Source organism: Amia ocellicauda, chromosome 4 (assembly GCF_036373705.1).
Source record: "Amia ocellicauda isolate fAmiCal2 chromosome 4, fAmiCal2.hap1, whole genome shotgun sequence".
Taxonomy (NCBI): Eukaryota; Metazoa; Chordata; class Actinopteri; order Amiiformes; family Amiidae; genus Amia; species Amia ocellicauda.
This window is the reverse complement of record NC_089853.1, coordinates 43,359,906-43,382,847: the sequence shown is the minus strand read 5'-3', so window position 1 is coordinate 43,382,847 and position 22,942 is coordinate 43,359,906. Positions and strand designations below refer to the sequence as shown.

Genomic DNA, 22,942 nt, shown 5'->3' with positions numbered 1-22,942 from the left:
ATATTTTTTCTGGTATATGATATATCCACTTTGGTATATGATAAATCCATTTTGGTATATGATTTTTTGTTCCTACTATATGATATATCACTTTGGTATATTAATTATTTTTTCTGGTATATGATATATCCATTTTGGTATATTAATATTTTTTTCTGGTATATGATATATCCACTTTGGTATATGATTTTTTTTTTCTGCTATATGATATATCCATTCTGGTATATGAATAATTTTTTTTGGTATATGATATATCCACCTTGGTATATGATTTTTTTTTTCTGTTAATTTTGAATTGAACGGCCCCTCATAGCCAGTGATACTACTTTTAGTTTCGTTTCGCTTGCATGCGTACTTAAAGTTGGAGAAGTGTGCTCATCTGCTCTTCGGAGTCTGGATAATTTTTGGAGAACCTCTTCGGAGGGTCGTTTTACCATTTTTTCCCTCTTCGGAGTCTAGACTATGGTCTTTATCTTACTTTTGCTTCTCTTCGGAGGTAAGTGTGCAGCGGGAGTCTCGCTCGGAGCCGGCCTCGGTCCCTCCATTGAGATCTGCTGTACGATTATTACTTCCTGTACCATCTGTTCTTCTTTTACAGATGCAAGTGACGAAAGGAGAAAAAAGGGGAGAAGGAGACTAAGGAGAAGGAGGTTGGTCGGCTGACCATCCCTCTTGAATTCCTCCATGCTGTCTTGACCTCTGTCGGCAGACTTTAAACCGTCCGACATATCGATGACAAACTCTTGACCACTCGACATCGATGTCGACCACCTCTGAGGGGTTTGGCGAAGTCCTTCTGCCTCAGGAACTGTCTGTATACATAGAGGGTCTGGACGAAGGAGATATCAGGACAGATCTCCTGCTAGGGATGAAGCTGAAAGGTGCGTTCCACCGATGTTCCGGGTGCCAGGGCAAGCTGCCCTCGGACAATGGGCACGACTAGTGTGTGCATTGCTTGGGAGATGAGCATGCCCAGCGCGCACTGACAGGAGAAGTGGGCTGTGAGCACTGTGCAGCCTTTACGGAGGCCATGTGCCATAAGAGGGCCTGGAACTCCCCACTGTCTGGAGCCTCTACCAGCTGCCGCAGCGGAAGCTCTGCCCGCCACTCTTCTGTAGGCTCAGCTTCGCGCGGACCCCCCCATAAAGGACAGATGGTGGTCCTCTACCTCCAGGACTTCACCAGCAAGGGTGCAGTCCACTTCCCTCTCTCCACCTCCTCGCAGGTGCTCTCCGGGGAGGAGAGCACGTTCGCCCAGACAGAGGTCCCCGAGAGCCAGACGATCAAGCTCTAGATCTTGATCATCCAGTCTCTTCACTCCGCAGACTCCTCCACGCCATAGCAGACAGGAAGGGGACGGAATTTCAACCATGCTCCAGGAGTTTGGGGAATTTAAGAATACGACATGGACTTTATCCAATCCACTTGGGGCCAGCCAGCATCTGCTCCTGCGACTTCTAGGCAGGCAGATGCCATGTACACAATGGCAGGGGCAGAAGAGAAGGGCCTGGGATCTTTCCCACCTATAGGGGACTCGGTGTCCAGGCTGGTGCAAGCTAATGCTCTGTTAGGCAAGGATGTGCTTTGTCCTAACAAGCATTGCAGGACATAGAGAAAAGCTCCCTTGATCCTGCACAGATGGTGGGCTTCTTGGGAATGAGGCTGGACTCTCGGGACATGCTTGCCAACCTGTCCAGAGACATAATCGAGTTGTTGGAGAAATTCCTGGCATCATTCAGAAGGGCATTGACCCTCCAACTGGTCAAATTCCCAAAACTGTTGGGGCTGATGGCAGCCGCCTCAAATATTCTCCCCCTGGGCCTTGTGCACATATGCCCATTATAACACTGGGTAAATGCCCACAAGCTGCACCCAGCAAGACAGAAACACCACCCACTGACAGTGACCTCAGTGCTGGCAGGCACTGTCCTGGTGGAGAAATCGGAACAATAGGGGCCTCGGCTCCCCTCTCAGACACCCGCACAGATGGGAATTCATCACCACAGACGCCTCCAGAACAGGCTGGGGAGCTGGAATGGGATGGGAGTCAAAGGAGTGTGGAGCTGTCTATGGTTGGCCACACACATCAACGTACAGGAGCTGCAAGCAGAGCAATTGGCACTTCACCACGGTCTGGCAGAAAGACACATCCTGATCTGGACAGACAACACGTTGGTGGTGACCTACATCAACCACCAGGTAGGCCTATGCTCCCCCAGACTACATCATGTGGCGTGCAGACTTCTCCTGTGGGCGTAAGACAATCTCCGCTCCACACGGGCAATATACTTGCCACGCGTGTCCAATACAACGGCAGACATTCTCTTCAGGGGAGGTCCGGACAGCTCAGAGTGGAGACTGAATCCTTGGGTCTATGACAATTCGTCCCCGACAATTTGTCCCTGTGATAATTGGTCCCTGCGATAATTAGTCCCCACGTCAATTCTCCCCTATAACAATTCGCCCCCATCATTATACGCTCTCCACTTGAGCATTTGTAACCATTAGTGCAATTACTTATTACAGAGCCATAGAACACACATATGTGTAGGCTATATACAGTGAGGGAAAAAAGTATTTGATCCCCTGCTGATTTTGTATGTTTGCCCACTGACAAAGAAATGATCAGTCTATAATTTTAATGGTAGGTGTATTTTAACAGTGAGAGACAGAATAACAACAAAAAAATCCAGAAAAACGCATTTCAAAAAAGTTATACATTGATTTGCATGTTAATGAGGGAAATAAGTATTTGACCCCTTCGACTTAGTTCTTGGTGGCAAAACCCTTGTTGGCAATCACAGAGGTCAGACGTTTCTTGTAGTTGGCCACCAGGTTTGCACACATCTCAGGAGGGATTTTGTCCCACTCCTCTTTGCAGATCCTCTCCAAGTCATTAAGGTTTCGAGGCTGACGTTTGGCAACTTGAACCTTCAGCTCCCTCCATAGATTTTCTATGGGATTAAGGTCTGGAGACTGGCTAGGCCACTCCAGGACCTTAATGTGCTTCTTCTTGAGCCACTCCTTTGTTGCCTTGGCTGTGTGTTTTGGGTCATTGTCATGCTGGAATACCAATCCACGACCCATTTTCAATGCCCTGGCTGAGGGAAGGAGGTTCTCACCCAAGATTTGACGGTACATGGCCCCGTCCATCGTCCCTTTGATGCGGTGCAGTTGTCCTGTCCCCTTAGCAGAAAAACACCCCCAAAGCATAATGTTTCCACCTCAATGTTTGATGGTGGGGATGGTGTTCTTGGGGTCATTCCTCCTCCTCCAAACACGGCGAGTTGAGTTGATGCCAAAGAGCTCGATTTTGGTCTCATCTGACCACAACACTTTCACCCAGTTCTCCTCTGAATCATTCAGATGTTCATTGGCAAACTTCAGACGGGCCTGTACATGTGCTTTCTTGAGCAGGAGGATCTTGCGGGCGCTGCAGGATTTCAGTCCTTCACGGCGTAGTGTGTTACCAACTGTTTTCTTGGGGACTATGGTCCCAGCTGCCTTGAGATCATTAACAAGATCCTCCCGTGTAGTTCTGGGCTGATTCCTCACCGTTCTCATGATCATTGAAACTCCACGAGGTGAGATCTTGCATGGAGCCCCAGACCGAGGGAGACTGACAGTTATTTTGTGTTTCTTCCATTTGCGAATAATCGCACCAACTGTTGTCACCTTCTCACCAAGCTGCTTGGCGATGGTCTTGTAGCCCATTCCAGCCTTGTGTAGGTCTACAATCTTGTCCCTGACAACCTTGGACAGCTCTTTGGTCTTGGCCATGGTGGAGAGTTTGGAATCTGATTGATTGATTGCTTCAATTGATTGTGGACAGGTGTCTTTTATACAGGTAACGAGCTGAGATTAGGAGCACTCCCTGTATAAAAGACACCTGGGAGCCAGAAATCTTGCTGATTGATAGGGGATCAAATACTTATTTCCCTCATTAACATGCAAATCAATTTATAACTTTTTTGAAATGCGTTTTTCTGGATTTTTTTGTTGTTATTCTGTCTCTCACTGTTAAAATACACCTACCATTAAAATTATAGACTGATCATTTCTTTGTCAGTGGGCAAACGTACAAAATCAGCAGGGGATCACTGTATATATGTATATGTGTATGTAGCTTAATAATATGAATTTTCCTTTTCTGTCATTACAGTTTTGCAGAAGGTTGTTTGGCTTTTAGGTGGGTTAACATACCAGTTGTAGATTTGTGGTAGTTTAATTGCACTGCACATATTATACACTTAACAGTGTTTTCATTCACTTTGTCAAAGTATTTCCATGCAGAATTTATCTGTGAGGAAGCCATTGGTCACATTCTTGTAGCACAGATTTCCGCAGATATGCACAGATCTGCAAAATTCGACTGATCCCATTGGTGGAGCCACGCAGATCTGTGCAGAACTGCGGGAATCTGCACTACACGAACACGACCATTGTTAGCCAATCACAAACAAGAAATAACAAATACCACCCTCCCATCAATCTTCATTACGGCTACAGAGAGAGCCAATCAACAGTACGGGCTTTAAAATTAAAAAATATATATATTTTTTTTTTGTATCTATCAAATGTTAGATTCACTTGTGATAGTGGCCATCTTTATCGAATAGTTCAATTTTCGACTATTTGGTCTCATCCATATATATACATACTGGTAAAATTGTATGAAATGGATAGAGGGCGTTACTTTATCTTTTGTAACTATGTTGATTCAGGCTCATCTGTCTCATTAATTTGAATGAGTGATACTAGATGGAGTAAGAATAGGTGATAGAGAGATTCCAATGTAAATGGACAAATAAAATTGTGAAAAGTGGAATGCAAACAAGTATTAAAGTGTATTCATCCTTGTTAAGCATTAGGGCTTTAAAAAAAAAATGTTAATATAAATATGAACGTGTGAGACATTGGGGGGGGCGAACTGTGACCCAAATGTTTTGGGGGGGCGCCACCCAGAATGTTTGGGAACTGCTGGGTTAAAGATTGCAGGATAAAAACCAGTTCATGTGAGTTAAACACCAGTGTAGGAATAATAAATAAAAACATGAATAAAAACAATGGTGAAGGAGAAGTTAATGCTTTTCATTTTGTTGACAGCAAAGTATGATTTGAACTGCTTACAAACATCTTCTGCTAATTGATTTGTCACTCTAAATGTCACAGATCACTTATCTTTTTAGGAGTCTTTATGAATCAGCAATCTGGCAAGTGTTCCCAGCCATTCTGTCGATTGTCTCACAGGTCACAGAAGTCTCTACTGTCTTTAACAGCTTGATAAACTGCATTACCTACTGATTGGGAACAGTGCAAATAATTGGTTTGTATGTCCCTTTTAAACATGGTACTCAGCATTGCCATCTCGCACCTCATTAGGAAAACTACTTCCCAAGGCATGCTGATATTACACTGTGTGTCAAATATCCATCATCAATTATCAAACCCTCCTGGAGAGATTTTAAAAGTACTTGGCTGCAACAGTAGAAAAAGCAAAAAAATTAAAAAATTAAAATTAAACAAAAGTGTAATTAATAATTGTTTATTAATTACCTGTCTTTTATTTAAAACAAATGTCTTGCTAAATAGAACAGTGAATTGTATTTAGTGCACATATATATTTATTGGATAATATTTTAATTTTGTGTCATCCCACTCCTCAATAAACCTACCCTTGACCCTACCTCTCCCCAGAACTACAGCCTTGTCTCCTTACTCCCCTTCCTCTCAAAGACCCTCAAGCATGCTGATAGCTCAGCTGTGCTCGGGCAGCATCCCTTTCCTCCATCCTCATCTTCCTTGATCTCTCTGCAGCATTTGACACTGTCGATCACTCCATCCTCCTCTCCTGCCTCGCTGACCTTGGAATCTCTGGGACTGCTCTCACCTGGTTCTCCTCCTACCTCAGTGGCGGGACCTACTAAGTGACGTGGTGAGGTTCCTCATCCACCCCCAACCTCTCCTCACAGGCGTACCCCAAGGCTCCATCCTGGACCCCCTCCTGTTCTCTCTCTACACTCTCTCCCTGGGCCCCCTCACCACATCCCGTGGTTTCTCCTACCACTGCTACACAGATGATGCCCAGATCTTCCTGTCTTTTCCCTTCTCTGATCCTCTCATCCCCTCTTGCATCTCTTCCTGCTTGTCTGCTATATCTGCCTGGATGCACTCACACCACCTCAAGCTCAACCTCTCCAAATCTGAGCTCCTCTTTTTTCCCCTCTTCCTCACCTTCTGCTGATCTTTCCATCTCAATCTCCTTGGAATTTTCAACACTCTCTCCTTCTTCCGCTAAGAATCTAGGAGTCACCCTAGATCCGGTGCTCTCCTACATCCAGCACATCAACATGCTGACACTGAGATTCTTCCTGAGCAACATACACCAAATCCGTCCCTTCCTCACCCACTACTCGACTCAGCTGCTCATACAGTCACTGGTCCTCTCCCGCCTGGACTACTGCAACTCCCCCCTGGTCGGCCTGCCTGCAACTATTACCCGCCGCTCCAGCTCATCCAGAACTCTGTGGCTCGTCTGGTGTCTCTCTGCCCCGATTCGCACACGCTACTCCACTGCTCCGCTCCCTCCACTGGCTCCCGATAGCGCCACTCATTCAGTTCAAGACATTGACCCTCACCTACCGCTGTCTCAACCACACTGCACCAAGTTACCTTCAGACACTCGTCTCACCATACATCCCCTCCCCTCTGCACTCCCCTTCCTCCAGAGCCGCTCCTTCTCATCCCTGGCCCTTAAGTGGTTGAACAACCTTCCCACTGAAGTCAAAACAAAACAGAGTCCTTGAACTCATTCCGGCACTTAATCAAGACACATCTTTTTAGACAGTACTTGTAATATTAGTCTTTTTAATCCCCGTTAGATAGCGCTTCATAGAGTTTTATTATGCTTCTTGTGTTTTTGATTGTTTTCCTCCTTGCTCCCTTTCCCGTAGCCCTCACCTGTGACCCTACATCTTGACAGCAATTAGCTTTCACTGTCCAGGATGTAGGACGTCACTTACTGTACCTGCCTGTGTAAATTGGAAGTTGTACAATGTATTATATTTTGAAGTACTATGTTTTATGTAAATTGAATTTGTAATGTTTGATGCCTTTACTTAACTGTATTTTGCACTTTGTTTTGCCCTGGATAAGGGCGTCTGCCAAGAAATAATAAATAAATAAATAATAATAATAATATTTACATAGTAGGTACTCAGTAACTACAAATGTAGACAGCCATAATAACAGTGTAATTATGCATTATTACAATGTACTTAATGTGTAAAAATGATGAACGGAATATGTAAGTACACAATTGTGTGGTGAGGATGCATGTCCCACTTTTTACACATTAAGTAATGCATAATTACACTGTTCTTATGAGTAACTACAAATGTGCAAATGTAGTTACTGAGTACCTACTATGTAAATACACTGTAACTAGGGAAACTTGTTGTAAACTGTTAGCATAATACTTTTTAATAACTTAATCTGAGGCATTTTTGTTGTTGTTGATTATATTGTTTATTCTGTGTTTTCTCACATAACATGATTTTGTTTGTTTGTTTATATATGTATTTATTTATGTAGCTATATTGGTATATTATAATGTATTGTTATGGATACAGTATGGATTTTTTCAAGAGGTGCAGGATGTAATTTCAACAGTTTTACTCAATGATAATCCTATTTATAACCCCCCCCCCCCCCCAAATGTCCCATGTTAGCAGATCATGATTACATCTTTCTAGATAATGATTGTCTTATCAGAAATCGCATTTCAATCAGTATGCTATGGTATGTTTTGTATCAGTATCAGTATGTATTTTGATGTAAACAATACCCTCCAGGGGAATTGCTGCCAGATATTACACAGTCTACTAGATTTTTGCTCTTATGGCTTCACCATTATTTCACCCATCACCAGAAGTCAGTAAAGTGTAAAACTTTAAAATAAAGATGTTCAGATGAAATCACCATTGGTAGAGATCTAGATCTAGTTAATAGTAAGCATCTAATGTTTTATTTGAAAGAGAGAGAAATCAAAATGTCATAAAAGCAGCTGATGCACAGCTCAGGTGAATGTAATTTAAACCACTTCAGATTCCCAGCATGTGAGAAGACAGCTGTCTCTCAATCGGTTCCATTAATTCGAATCCCAATAAGTCATACTTTTCTGCTGTGAATGAATTATTGCACATTTTCAGTTCGATAGAAATTGATTCTTCGGGGAGGGGACTGGCAGTTTAACCAGCTTTGTACTTTGGATTACGTTTTTAGAGGGTCATGAAATTACTCAAATGACGTGTTTTTCCTTGACTTTTAATGTCACATGCCTCTAGCAAAACATTCTTGGTTCTAGAAAGATTTAAACAAAATCTTATAGAAACCAGTACATTTCACTTTCCAATTAGAGTTTCTCGAAGATAGATTATTTCGTAAGAAATTTCCAAACTTCAATATGGTGAAGAATTACAATGCAGTTGTCTGGATTTGCCTCTAGATAGATTATTATTATTATGATTATTATGATTATTATTATTTTCGAGGAGCTCCAGAAGGATTTCATCTTCAAAGGGCTTCAGGATTTCCCTCCCTAGCATTTTTATAATTGCCAGCTCGTGTTGAAGTAGAAAACGTGACGGCCCTGCTTACATCTTGAAATCTGAAAGTGCTGAGCACCTTCTTAATTCAATCATGCATAAACCATAGAGCCTTAATCCATTTTAAGCAATGTAGGGGCTGTTGTTAATGCTGTCACGTCATTTCACATGGATATTTAAAGTAAATGTCTGAGGATCAAACAAAAAGGCATCAGCATTTAACCTTCTTAACAGTGAAATCCGACACCTAGGCCAGTGGGGTCTTAATTAAAATCCTCATATTGGAAAAGTTTTCTCCAATTAGTTTATGATGATAGAAGAAAGGGTTGACGATTGCATGTTTCCCAGTTCTCCTGGGAATAAGCCTATGGCATCTGCCTACCCTGATTCGATATTCTCTCTGTTTCCTCAGCCCATTTACACAGCAGTATTGTAGTGCATCAGTGCCATTACAGTATTTTACTTTGGTGGAACTGGGAATAATAATAATAATAATAATAATAATAATAATAATAATAATAATAATAGGTAACCCTTCATAATAAGGTGCTGCTTATTTATGTGTTATTAATTATGTATGATTCATGATTCTAATAAATTATTATATTATTATTATAATTAAAATAAATCAAATAATTTATTAGGAATTTGTCAAAGCAGTAGTAAAGTTTGCTTTATAGCCTGTTGATAAATACGAATGTGTTTATCTTACTGAAAATGGAGGCAAAATGTTTTAACTGAAAAATCCAGGGCTTTGCAAAGAAGATACCAACTGTGCTTGAAGATGACTCTTGTGTGAAGAGGCTGAGGGATGCGGATGAATTACTCTTTTGTTCAAGCTTTCTTTATAATCCCAAAGTTCCTCCAGTGCAGATTGTAAAGCTGTTTTCATTTTCCAATAAGAGAGCTCTGTTTACTTTATTTAAGTGGTGAAACCCTACAGCTGCTTTCCCTTGGGGTGTTGGGGGTCTTTTGTTGTTTGTGTACATTCATTTTCCATACAGACATCAAAGGAGCATCACCATTTACACAGACACTGTGTCAGAGGCATTATCTCTCCTTATATAAACTGGGAAAACACAATACAAGCTACACACTCACAGAACAGTGTGATGTTTTATATATATAATCAGGTACCCAATTGGAGCTGCTCGTCATATTCACAGTGGCATTTCAGTTTTTTCTTATGAATTCTTCGGCAAGGAAGGGAAGGGACCAAAGTTCAGACTGGATCTCGAAAGAAAGCCTAAAAGTTTGTTCTGCACCCTGCTTGAATGGGGAGAAGTGTGGCTTCATGAGAGATCAGTGTAGAACACTAGGTTGGGGATGAAAGAAAGGTATTTCAAGTGTTCTTAACCCAAAATAGGACAACAATTATCCTAGAATGAGTCCACGCGTGAACTGTTCTCTCCCTTGTTGACACTCCCCTGCTGTACCTGCTGTATAATTACCAAAGGGGGCATGGCGAATGTTCAAACTGCTGGCACTGCTATGTAATTCCACACTCCAGCGCTATGGCTCCTTCCCCTGCAGTGACAAGAGGTTGTGTGGAGCAAAGGGGCTCTCCTGTGTGTCAGCAAACTAGCTTTTGTTCATCTCTGAAACTCTAGCCCAGCTCTGAATACTGTAACAGACCTTTCAGATCATGTGCCAACCGCTCTGTGGCGGTGTACTGCCGAGGACAAAAAGGCAACATTTTACTAATTCATTTCAATACAGTTTAGACACTGCCAAATGTCAAATGGTATTCCAATAATGAACTGCCCATGGCTGAAACACAGCCTGCCCACAACACCTGGCAACTGCAAGTATACTAAAAATAAAAATAATGATGGTAGAATTGTCTGCAAAATTATGTGATGCCTTCAAAAAGATACTATACATCTGTTTGTCAGTACCAGTATTATTGGTGATTATGTATATACAATAGGAATAGTTATGGATCAAGTATCAAGCCAACTAAACCCTATACTGATCTCCAGCCTTGAACCACACTGATATCAAGCAGTCTAGGACTGTGCTGTCAAGACAATATTTCTTTGCTATCCTGTTTCCACAGAATAAAGGACTACTGACATTTCCCATTTGAAATCTGTGCTGGAAATGTTTCTATTTGAGAAGTCTTTTCTTGTTATTCTATAGGCGATCAACTCCACTCTGTAGCAAACCCAGAAATGTCAATATAATTTGGTAGCTGAGGTGCTAAAGGACACTGTGAAGTAGATATCTATCACAGAGACAAGCTCAGTTTTCTGTGGCAAAGCAAATGGAAAAGAACACACAAGTCAAGAACACTGGAGCTGAACACTTGTAAATACTGTGTTGTTCTTTGGGAACTGAGAAAAACCTGGTGGGATGCAAAGGAACATAAGTGAAGAATAAATTGCATTTCTTTAAAGTGTTGTAAAACAACCCAAAGGAAAATATTGCAGTATGGGTTGAAATGGAGGGATGGGACACAGTTATCCTAAACATCAACAGTTGGGTCAGGCCTCCTCCTACCACAAGCTGCCGTGGGCTGCCGGGGGCCAGGGGTGCAACCGGGTAGACCCGGGCCAGCTGCAGGGACTGCTCTTGGAGGGTGCGTGAGAGCATCTCCTCCACAGAGGGGCCGAAAGTGAAGCCCGGTGAAATGGGGGCTGTAGTCCTGGCGCAAGCTGGCGGAGGAGCCCCTTATGCAGCCGAGATCTCTTACAACACACCGAGGTTCAGGCCGGGCAGCCAGGCCTCGGATTTTACTGCCGCTGCTAGCACTCCTGCTGTGGAGGAAAAAGCCCTGTGGACAACAAATCAACACAGCAAGCAATCGGATAATATATAAGATATAGACACGAATATTATTTTTAAAGGCTCTTCTTATGAACCGAAACTGAAATCGAAAGTGCAGCCGGACCTCCAGTGTGTGGATGGAACAAAAGCAGGATTAGCTAGCAATAATAACTAAACACACACAAGACAGAGAAGATGTGTAGTGAAAAAACGGTGGTGAACAACATTATGAAGTGAGCCAGCCAGCCGAAATACGCATTTTGAATGTCTGTTGCAAACACAGACACAGAGAGCTCATGTTCTCGGGTCCAGCGAAATGGCAAAAGAGGACGAACCTGCGCTGACGTCACGTTTTATAGAACAGGAAGTGGGAAGGGACCTGTTCTGAGTGACGAGCACAGGGGTCAATGGCAGCTTTGATAGAGTGACGTTTTTCGATCGGGTTCCTATGGAAGTGCGCAGAAACCCCTCCACCTTGGGCAGTGCTTCCCACTTGAAAGATAACTACCTGGTCCTTTCTTATTCATTTATGTAGGTATTGATTCCTATGTCTATGCAGTCTTAATAAAGTGAAACAAAAAGAGATCTGGAATCATGACAAACTACACGATTAAACATTTCAAATGGGCAATTCGATTGAAATTAAGCTTATCTCAAGGAGCTTCAAAGAAAAACTTAATGTAATTTACATATAGAAATACAATAATAATAATACCTAAAATTAAGCACTACCTTGGACTATCCAATACTACTTTTGGTAGGAAAGTCTCAGAGTAGTGTCTGTGAAATGAAACCAGCTGTCAATGGCCGAGGGAAAGAGTCTCCACAAATATGTTGAGATTCACTGAAACAATATATATTTTGGACTCTGCACAAGGCAGCATGGGGCACTCCAGCAATAGTGGCTCAGCTGAACAAACATCAATAAGAGCTGTTTTGTTTGTGTCTTCTAAACTACGGTAAGCAATTTAGACTGAATCTGAAATTCAGCCTTCATCCAGTGAAGCACAATTAACACCGAGGTAACCGGAAGACACCTAGATCAGCGTGCCTACCATTACTCTGTCAAACTCAAATGATCAAGATGTCAGACTGTGAGAGACATCCCCACCACACAGCCAGCACAAACACAAGCAGACAATGTTTGAATGGGACTTAGACCTTGTATGCTTCAAAACGTCCCATAATAATAAATACATTAATTAAATAACTAAATTATAACTACATTATTCAAATAGTTGAGGCAACTGAGGTGGTGTACAATGTTTATTGTTTGCTTGTGAATTCCACTTTAAACATCTGTTTTTGCCTTCAAAGGATTTTCCTGTATCACAATACCCTATTGCCACATGCAGTGAGTAAATCAGAAGTATTTGCTAAATGATCACAAGACACTGCAGACTTAGAGAAAAGAGGACAATAGTTGTATTTATGAAGTTGAGAAAGTCATTCAGATATCTAATACACAAGGAGGCTTTGGAATCTCATTTTTGTATCCATTGTGAGGCTAGAGTTACTCCCATACAGAAGAGAAATTAAAATAATGTGTATCTAATGTATTATTGCATTACATTATATACAAGTACATAAGAGCACATCTTAAAAGCTAATCACTGGGAATCGAGAGGATAAGGTTTAGCATCATAATCGTCCTGGTGTAGGCTATGTGCTCAGCTCACTGAGGAAGGCGAGCTGCACACCCATAAAATATTAAATATTGCACTTAGCCAGATCGTTTTCTGTGGCTAGCATCAGAATACAAACTGGAAAAAGTTAAAATATTGAGGACATGCCATTTCTTAGTCACAAAGTTAGTATTTGTGTCTTTGCAAGGCCATTCTCAGCTGTTGTCACCAATAAAGAGTGTTACATTACGAATTGACTTAAATTATTATTATTATAATTACATCCCAGCAATACCCAAGTCTGTCTCTTTTGTGTGCTAAATATACAAGGCAACAGTTGTTAATTTAACTAAAATAATAATACCACGTGCTGTGGGTTCCCCCCTTCCAGACAAACTACAAGATATCCCCTTTGCAAAGCTGTTTAATCAGGGCTCCAGGAATACCACAGGAAGATTGAATCTCTTTCATGTACAGTGCCATGCCGCCTGCAATAAAAAGGAATACCCGAGGAAAAGATAAATAACTGCGCAGACATCAGGCAAGACCAGGATATGTTTTCATTTTATTTTTAATTTAAAATATGAATTGAAAGTGCCCAATATAATATCATAATTAAATATGATGACAAAAAATAGGAATCTATTTTGCTCTAAAAGTGTTCCATGCATTACACATGCATTGCTGCCACACCCACATAAAGTATCTGTGTACACAGACAGGATTAAATAATCAAAGTCTGCCTATGTTCAAGCACAGGTGCCTAGGGCAACACTTCACTTTCTAAAAGCCAGGAGGTGATTATCCAAATACTGCTGTCTTCCATAACTTTGAAACTCATGTTCAACAAAATCGATTGAGCAATTTTTGGAAAAATAAATACATCAAGCATAATTTCATTTTTCTCTCTCTCCCTCTCTATCTTTTATTTTTTAAATCATTCTGTGCTGTGGAGACGTGTAGGATTTACATTGATCTTCTTATTTTAGAAAACCTTTAGCAGCAACAGCACCACAGAGCATTTACAGTGGGAAGAGCTTGATAACTGTAGTGTGGTGCTTATCTACCTGCCACTGAGGCTGCCAAGAGTCAGTGGAGTTACCATGTTAACAATTTTGAAGCAATGTTTAAATCAAATTTACAAACTGAGCTTACTTCCATAGATATTACTTTTGACTGGTGTAATCAGTTACAAACCCCTCAAAAAACCAGATGCAGAGCCCATAGTTGCATATAAAGCATGACTTGGTAAGAATATATCACATTTTAATTGTCTAATGCTGGGGTGAATGTATAACTTTATGAATACTTTAAAGATCTTGTATATTATAAAAGCCAGTAGATTCTATCTTAGGGGTAATACAAAATGACAACAGATAAACAATAAAGGTTAAAGACAGTGCTGGAATCTTGCACAGTTAATTAAGATATGCCTGGATGCATAGTAACTGAAGCAAGTACTTCAATATTCATTTGGGGAATAATCAAAAATCTATTTTCATTTCAGACAAAATTATGTCTTGATTTCCAATTAAATGTGAGACAGTTTATTTCCCCAAACCCAAACACACAGATTAAAAAGATTAGCACTATTTATGTCCTCGGTAGAGTGAAATTACGGCATTCAACCAGACAACAATCCCCAGAGACGTAATGAGATATTTAAGATGAAGTGGAAACACTTCACAACACTGGTGCATTAACTGCCATCTCCTCTAAAAACAGTTAATCATGTCATGTCCTAACCTTAAAATACGTGATTGGAAGATTTGGTTATATTAAGGCATTCACTTAACTGTTCCCCAGGTAAATTAATTATGCTAAAAAATCTCGGTGGGAACTAGATGAATCAAGAAATCAATAAAAGTGCCTCCGGATAATGGGATAAGTGATGTTGTTACACTTTTGGTCACTGAAAGTAGAGCAAAATAAATGTAAGAAATCCATATTACTCATCATGAAAACTGACCTATATTATGAGATATTACATACTAGAATACATTTGGGGAAGGTGGGGAATTCCCAGATTTCCCAGTTTTTATCTTTTAAGAAATTAAATACTGTACACACATATACATACGTGTATACAAATACATGCATACATGGTATTTATTGCTTGAGAGCCTGAATATGTTGTCCTGTATTGGTCTATCTGGAGGTAAAAGAGAGTATAGCACAAATGTTGATTCGGTCAGAAATAAAAAATAAATCAATATGACACTTTTTAAAACCCCAAATACTGGTATTACAGTAAGATAGCCTTCCCACAAAAGATAGACAGATGGAAAGATAATAAATAAATACAGTTATGTCATACAGATCTCATTGTTTTACAATGAAAGAGATAAATTCTCTATCTATACACATTAATGCATGTGAAAGGAAATCCCACACAACATTAACAGTACAATGAACACAATCTCAGATTTCAACATTAAATACTGTTTAGTGTCTAGTGCATTGGCAGGATAAAATGATCAGCTATTTCAGTGTTAACACACTGGACATAAGGAAAAAACATTTATGTTATCCAATTGTCATCTCCCGCCAAGATTGTAAATACAAATACAGTTTTAATCAGAAGGAAAAACTCCTCAAGTTTCAAGCAAACTACTTGTTTTCTGAACAGGGCATAATGTTTTACAACCAAAGGTATATATCTATGGCCAACAGCGTGGCACTTTATCATTACATTAACTATTATATGATTAACTAAACCAATGGTTATTTTCAGTTTTCTATAGTCTAAGCAGTTATTACTTTATTACACATGCATCATCTAAAAAATATATTTTTTGTATCCAACTGTATATAATTTAACTCACAGTAGAGATAAGAATTATATAAAATTGGTATACACTTTTTTTAAAGAAAGCTTCTAAAGGGACAGATCAAAGAAGAAGTTTAGGTTCTATCGCATATAGATTTTTATATTTAGGATTCTACCTTTACCAAGGTAAACCATACAGTTTTAAATATTATGCTACCAGGAGGTTTATAAACAGCAAGGACTCAGAACTTCAACCAAGGTGCATTGATAGATTTAGCCAGATCACATCTGTAGTTTGGAGGTCATGGTTGTGGCAATTGGAAGAACAACGACAAAGGAAATGGGCTTTGAATGGGATTTGAAATGTCTTTTGAAACATCACTTTTCCTACCTTACTGGGAGAAGATGTCAGTCCTTATAGAAATTCTTGGATGACAAGTATGGTCCAGAACTTGGGCACTTTCACACACAGGTGGCAGAATCATCTTAGGAAGGGCAAAAAGGGGAAGGAAAATCAAGAAAAACAAGTGCAGAGGAGTCACTGTGTTCACATGCTGCAGATCCCCACCCATCCCACCTCCAGTTTGGCCAGTTGTAAATTCCTCGTGGGGCAGCGCTGACAGGGAGAAGTTGAAATCCGATGAGAGGGAGATGCAGACGCTCTAGTCTGCAGCCCAGTCACTCTGCTCTACAAATGTTCCTCTCTGCCTGTCTCTCTCTCTACTCCCACTCTCTCTCTCTCTCCCTCTCCCCCTTGCGCATTCACTCTCTATGTGCTCCTGCATCATCTGACAAGAGCTGCTGGTCGAGCCTGAGGTGGATTAACCCTTTCACCTCTTCAACTGGCAAAGGACAATTTCTTCTGTGACACTACTGGTTTGACTGATGTATCCTTGGCAACAAATCAAATACTTTTCTTCTCCTCATTGTGCCTTTTCTCTCTCTTAATATGCTTCCCCCTTTTGCTGTCACTTTCTATTTCTCTATAAGGTGCCAAAATACAAAAGAGAGAGAGAGAGAGAGGGATCAAGATGGATGTGAGGGTATGGGACAGGGGTATGGAGAAACTGAGGCCTGTGGTTTTAAAGAGTTCTGCCACTACTAATCAGGGAAATACATCTGAGCAGCAGCCAGCAGCCCTGACAGCATGGCATGTCAGCTGAGGTTATACGGAACATGAAGGAACATGGAAAAGTGGCGACCTGTACTCTGGAGTCTTTTAATATCATCTTCCAAGTGGGACCTGGAGAGGTTTTGAACATATGCCACATGGAAATATACATAAATAACAACTCCAATCACTGTCATGCTGATATGGGAATTGTCATATTTTCATAGCTCATATATGGAAAATAGCAGTTTTTTAATCCTATATATTCCATAGCTAATACATGTTTCACTGCAAATTCCATGAATACAAATATCTCACCTGACAAGTAGTCCTTTGAAGCTTTCAGTCTGACTGATTTGATCTTGTTTCACTGTGCCTGGAGGTGAAAACTATACATACTAACTTCCCACGAACACATAGATTGAAAAGATGTAGAATGACATTGAAGATGTACATTATCTTTATCACAGCAATCTTATGCCCCACAGGCATGTTTCCAGGCTAAATCACTTAAAGAACCACATTTATCTTTTTGTATGATCTACCAATAGTGGTTTTGATTAGATTGAGCAAATCTTCCCCCCATTTTTCAGCCCAGTTTGAAGTCTCCAATTATTAAACTTGTCTCACCACTATGACTCCTGCCTCTTTTCCAAATGTATGAGATAGTTATAACTGTTATTAGTTACATGGAATGGTACAGGTAGCAAAAAAGTGACCCTCTTCACTGCTTTGACACATTCCTATTAAATTATTTTACACTTTATTTTCCACATACATATATTAGTGCTTCATAAAGTATCTATTGACCAGCTAATAAACATGTATAAATACTTAATAACACGATTGATATGCAACACATTGTTATAACACATTACCGATACCCTACATACATAAGGCTGCACACATTACACCAATGTTTTAAAGTCAGACCACATCACATCTCTGAGTTTCTGAGCCTTGCAAGATACCAATCTGTTACTCTTACTGTCTGGGTGCTTTATAAACTGTTGGAGACAAGGATAATGGAGTCACAGGCTCATGCACATGAGTATTCCTCAACCCCAGTGCTCCTGGGCCATAGTTCAGAGGGTTTTATAGATCTCTTTAAAACAGCACCTGCAGGGGGAAAATTGTATAGTTTGTCAGATTAGAATGAAAAAAATAAAAAAAGCGATCAATTGCCTAATTAAGATTTCAGGCATTGAAAACCAGAAGGCATTTCAGCCCACAAGTACTGTATGCAAGTAATTCTGTTGTTTGATTTTCCAGAAAATCTATGCAACTTCAATTGGACAAAAAACATTTTCATTCTGATTAAAAGTTGACCTGTTATATGATAAAAAACAAAGAATATGATATATAGTATAGTGCATGTGTTTCTGTGTGTGTGTGTTTATACACATAAAGAGAAAGAGTTTCATTTATTCTCTCTCTCTTTCTCATTGCAGGGGAATATTGCAACTGGCCATATGCCATAGGGATGCATGTTTTGGCAGCAACAAAACAAACAATATGAACAGAGAAGAGCAACTTTTCATATTCTTGGAGGTCCATGCCTCTGACCTCTTAAAGAAAGCAGCTCAAGTGAGTTTATCATAACACTTAGTCACCACAGGAGGTTGGGGATGGGTTGATAGACACGATGCTCAGACTGGGTTGTTCAGCCAGGGTGAATGACATACGCTGATGCGGTGATCATTTAGTACATGATCTGCCATAATAGCCATCAAGCGTGAGACCGGGTGCACTAAGGTCCATGTACATAAATATCTTAAAACACTACAGATTTTTTCCAATACACCACACTAGCTCTTAAGATTTGCAAACATTAACTTATATAGGGATGTGGCAATTTTGGCAAAACGAGTGGGTGAACTTCAGTGGGTGAATATACATACACTCACCTAAAAGATTATTAGGAACACCATACTAATACTGTGTTTGACCGCCTTTCGCCTTCAGAACTGTCTTAATTCTACGTGGCATTGATTCAACAAGGTGCTGAAAGCATTCTTTAGAAATGTTGGCCCATATTGATATGATAGCATCTTGCAGTTGATGGAGATTTGTGGGATGCACATCCAGGGCACGAAGCTCCCGTTCCACCACATCCCAAAGATGCTCTATTGGGTTGAGATCTGGTGACTGTGGGGGCCAGTTTAGTACAGTGAACTCATTGTCATGTTCAAGAAACCAATTTGAAATGATTCGACCTTTGTGACATGGTGCATTATCCTGCTGGAAGTAGCCATCAGAGGAAATGGTACATGGTGGTCATAAAGGGATGGACATGGTCAGAAACAATGCTCAGGTAGGCCGTGGCATTTAAACGATGCCCAATTGGTACTAAGGGGCCTAAAGTGTGCCAAGAAAACATCCCCCACACCATTACACCACCACCACCAGCCTGCACATGGGTAACAAGGCATGATGGATCCATGTTCTCATTCTGTTTACGCCAAATTCTGACTCTACCATCTGAATGTCTCAACAGAAATCGAGACTCATCAGACCAGGCAACATTTTTCCAGTCTTCAGCTGTCCAATTTTGGTGAGCTTGTGCAAATTGTAGCCTCTTTTTCCTATTTGTAGTGGAGATGAGTGGTACCCGGTGGGGTCTTCTGCTGTTGTAGCCCATCCGCCTTAAGGTTGTACGTGTTGTGGCTTCACAAATGCTTTGCTGCATACCTCGGTTGTAACGAGTGGTTATTTCAGTCAAAGTTGCTCTTCTATCAGCTTGAATCAGTCGGCCCATTCTCCTCTGACCTCTAGCATCAACAAGGCATTTTTGCCCCCACAGGACTGCTGCATACTGGATGTTTTTCCCTTTTCACACCATTCTTTGTAAACCCTAGAAATGGTTGTGCGTGAAAATCCCAGTAACTGAGCAGATTTTGAAATACTCAGACCGGCCCGTCTGGCACCAACAACCATGCCACGCTCAAAATTGCTTAAATCACCTTTCTTTCCCATTCAGACATTCAGTTTGGAGTTCAGGAGATTGTCTTGACCAGGACCACACCCCTAAATGCATTGAAGCAACTGCCATGTGATTGGTTGGTTAGATAATTGCATTAATGAGAAATTGAACAGGTGTTCCTAATAATCCTTTAGGTGAGTGTATATGTACAATAGAGTGAAGTCTATTGTATAGATGTAATAAATTGTTAACCTCCAAACATCCATTCAGAAACATCAAGTCTAACATAATGTCCTTGGGAAGGACAGAGACAGCTTCTTGGATGAAAGTAGTCAATGATAAAACCCCTTTCAAATAACATATATTAAACACTTTTCATTGACGCATCGCTGCTATTTATTAGAAGTAATTACCATTGAGATTGAGCACAGAATGCTTTGAAAGGGGAGGAACCACCTCTGAGAATGACATTTATTAAAGTTACAGGACCTGTATTCTTAAGCGATGTGAGATGCTGGGTGATGAAGCGATGCCTGGAATAAATATTGTTACGGTACAACACCACTGGTATTGGCACTGGTACAGATACCGCATGTCTCCAACACACTGTAGAGTCCATTTACTAATGTAAGAGCTTGCTTTATTGAGAAAAATAATACAATACTGAAATAAAAGCTACCAGAACCCTGACTATCCTCCAGAATATTCTAGCCCAAGTGCTGCTTTTAGCTACTAAGGAATCATATTTTGTAAGGGAAACTGATGGTTATCTTTTTCACCAGGATTAATTCAATTACCCTGCATCACAAAGTGCAAAACACATTTGTCAGATCTCCCAGCAGACCCTATTCCTCTCACTGTAAAGGCTGCCCTGATTCAGGATTACAGGAGTCAAAACTGTTAAACCATAAATGCCTAACAATTAAGTAGTTGTAGCATTCCTTGAGGAGGATCTAAAGAGGGAAATATTTCTATGCAGAAATGTGAATCAGTACATTTCAACATTGTATGTTTGAGTTTGTTTCTTCACTGTTAAGGAAAGAACATATAGAGTTAAACAATCTAATCAGCTGACTGAGATAGTTCTCTGAAACAAACCAGCAAGAATGCTTGTGCTGAATGTCACAAGGTCTGCGACTCTCCAGCTTTGCGTAGAAGATCTGAAAACTACCCTGTAGAATATACAATATACAATATATCCACACCCCAATGGAATGGCTGTTTAGGTTGCTTAGAAGAAGCTCATTTGTCTTTAGGTTTCAACACTGTGTGAAACATATTTATAGATTCATATATTTTAAAAACAATGTCATTGCATTTTCAAAATATACCTAAAGATCTGAAAATTTGGTAAAATTGTAATATAATGATATAGATTCAGGATAAGGCTTATATTTCTTGTACGTCTGTTCTTTATGGGATGGTCTATGACACACTGATGGAATAGTTTGAGGTACTTAGAGTGGGATTAGTAACAGAAAGATGATATGAAGGGTTCCCAAATGTAAAGGATTCTCCCTGACCAGTAAAATCCAGCCATTGAGATTTTGGAAACTCCTATACATTTCAATGAAAGTTTTGTGTTGACAACATCTGTGACTTTGAATTACTAGAGTAATTAGAGCACTTTTATTTTGATTACTGCAATCATGCACATTTCTGTGATTATACATTTACATTAATGGATAGTGAGGCAGAATGGATTAAACAAACACACTAGCATATAATTTTGTGTCCATTACAGCTGGTCTACCAATAACAGGGCTAGTTTGTCCACTGACTGAGGAAGTAGACCATGAACCCCATTTTTATTTTATTTATTTATCACAGACCATCAGATAAATCTTATCATGTGGGCAAACTTCAGTGTTAGGATTTAAATCTCCCTCCTTTGGGGGCATTATTGGTGTCTTATCTGATTTTACAACAATGATCTAATTGTAGTGATATCACTTATCAATTATTTGATGTGCTGGTGGTTTCTACTTTCTACTTTCTGAGGTCTTCTGTAATATATACACAATTATTACTAATTCTCTGCAAGTTTAATTTAATATTTACAATCTTTGGATTAATCTGTCACCCCTTATCTTTTTGTTTGGGACTTCCTTGGCCATCCTAATTTCAGGTACAACTACCCAAGTATGTGAGTGCCACTGGGACCCAATCCGAGCAGCTAAACTGCTTGCTCTTGCTTTGGATGAAATGTGTGCAACACCTAGACGAACAGATTTTATATCCAAGAGAGAGGTTTGTTCGCTATACATCATGTTTTTTTCTTGCTGTCTACCAACTCCATTTTAAAATAATAACTTCAGGCTTTCAACTCCTCTTCAGCGGCTTTGACAGTTTTGTCACCTGTGTTGATGGCTTTGTCAGTGTTTATCTCTGACAGCCAACTTCCCTCTCTCTGTAGAACTGCTCAGTGCATACTCCTGCAATCTCTTGAGTCTAAATTGCTTTTGGCATGGTTAATGCACATTTGTGTTGCCCTTCCTCGCCCTTTGATACTTGTACTTCTAGTGTTTAAAATCTGGAGTGTTCATGCTGTCCCTATAGAGCCATATTGTCTCATTCCGCTCACTTACTTCACTTACTTGTATTTACCTACACTTTAATGTAAGTTAATTTCAGTTAATCCATACAGCAGTCAATCCGTCCCACTGCCACTAGTCTGAGACATAAACAATATAAAGTTCCACTACTAAATTAGATTCCTCAGAGACTGGAAAGACAAGGACATGCAAATATCAATCTCTAGGCATGTAACTAATCAAAGCTTTGTGCACATATTTTGCTTAGAATTTTGTTACAATTAATAAGACAAGGGAGAAAAGGTTGAAAAAGAACACTTCATGTCGGGCTTTACATGAGTGTCCAGCAGGGCAGCCATATTGTAATTACAGCAATATGGAGGACATTTAAGTCAAGTTGTGAAGTTGGGCAGTATCTGAAAAACCCTGTTGCAATGTGTTTAATATTAGTCCCCACAAAGAGATTTCAATACAAACAGTGATGATCAGGCTAATCAGTAGATGTGAATCCCATAGCCTTTATATTATTGATGCCTACTTGACATAGGCATGAACTAAATACATTCATAGGATTCCATCTTATCCAGTCTCAATGCATTCTTTA

At 40.2% G+C, this 22,942-nt stretch overlaps 1 protein-coding gene across 1 annotated transcript in view; it reads right to left on the bottom strand.

Annotated features, from left to right (window-relative positions):
• Nucleotides 1–16,470, bottom strand: part of opn7b (opsin 7, group member b) — a 50,629-nt gene extending 34,159 nt beyond the window's left edge. The window contains exon 1 of the mRNA XM_066702406.1: nt 16,162–16,470. The gene's annotated coding sequence lies outside the window, so the exon portion shown is untranslated. The remainder of the gene's footprint in view (nt 1–16,161) is intronic.
• Between the last annotated feature and the right edge of the window lie 6,472 nt (nt 16,471–22,942).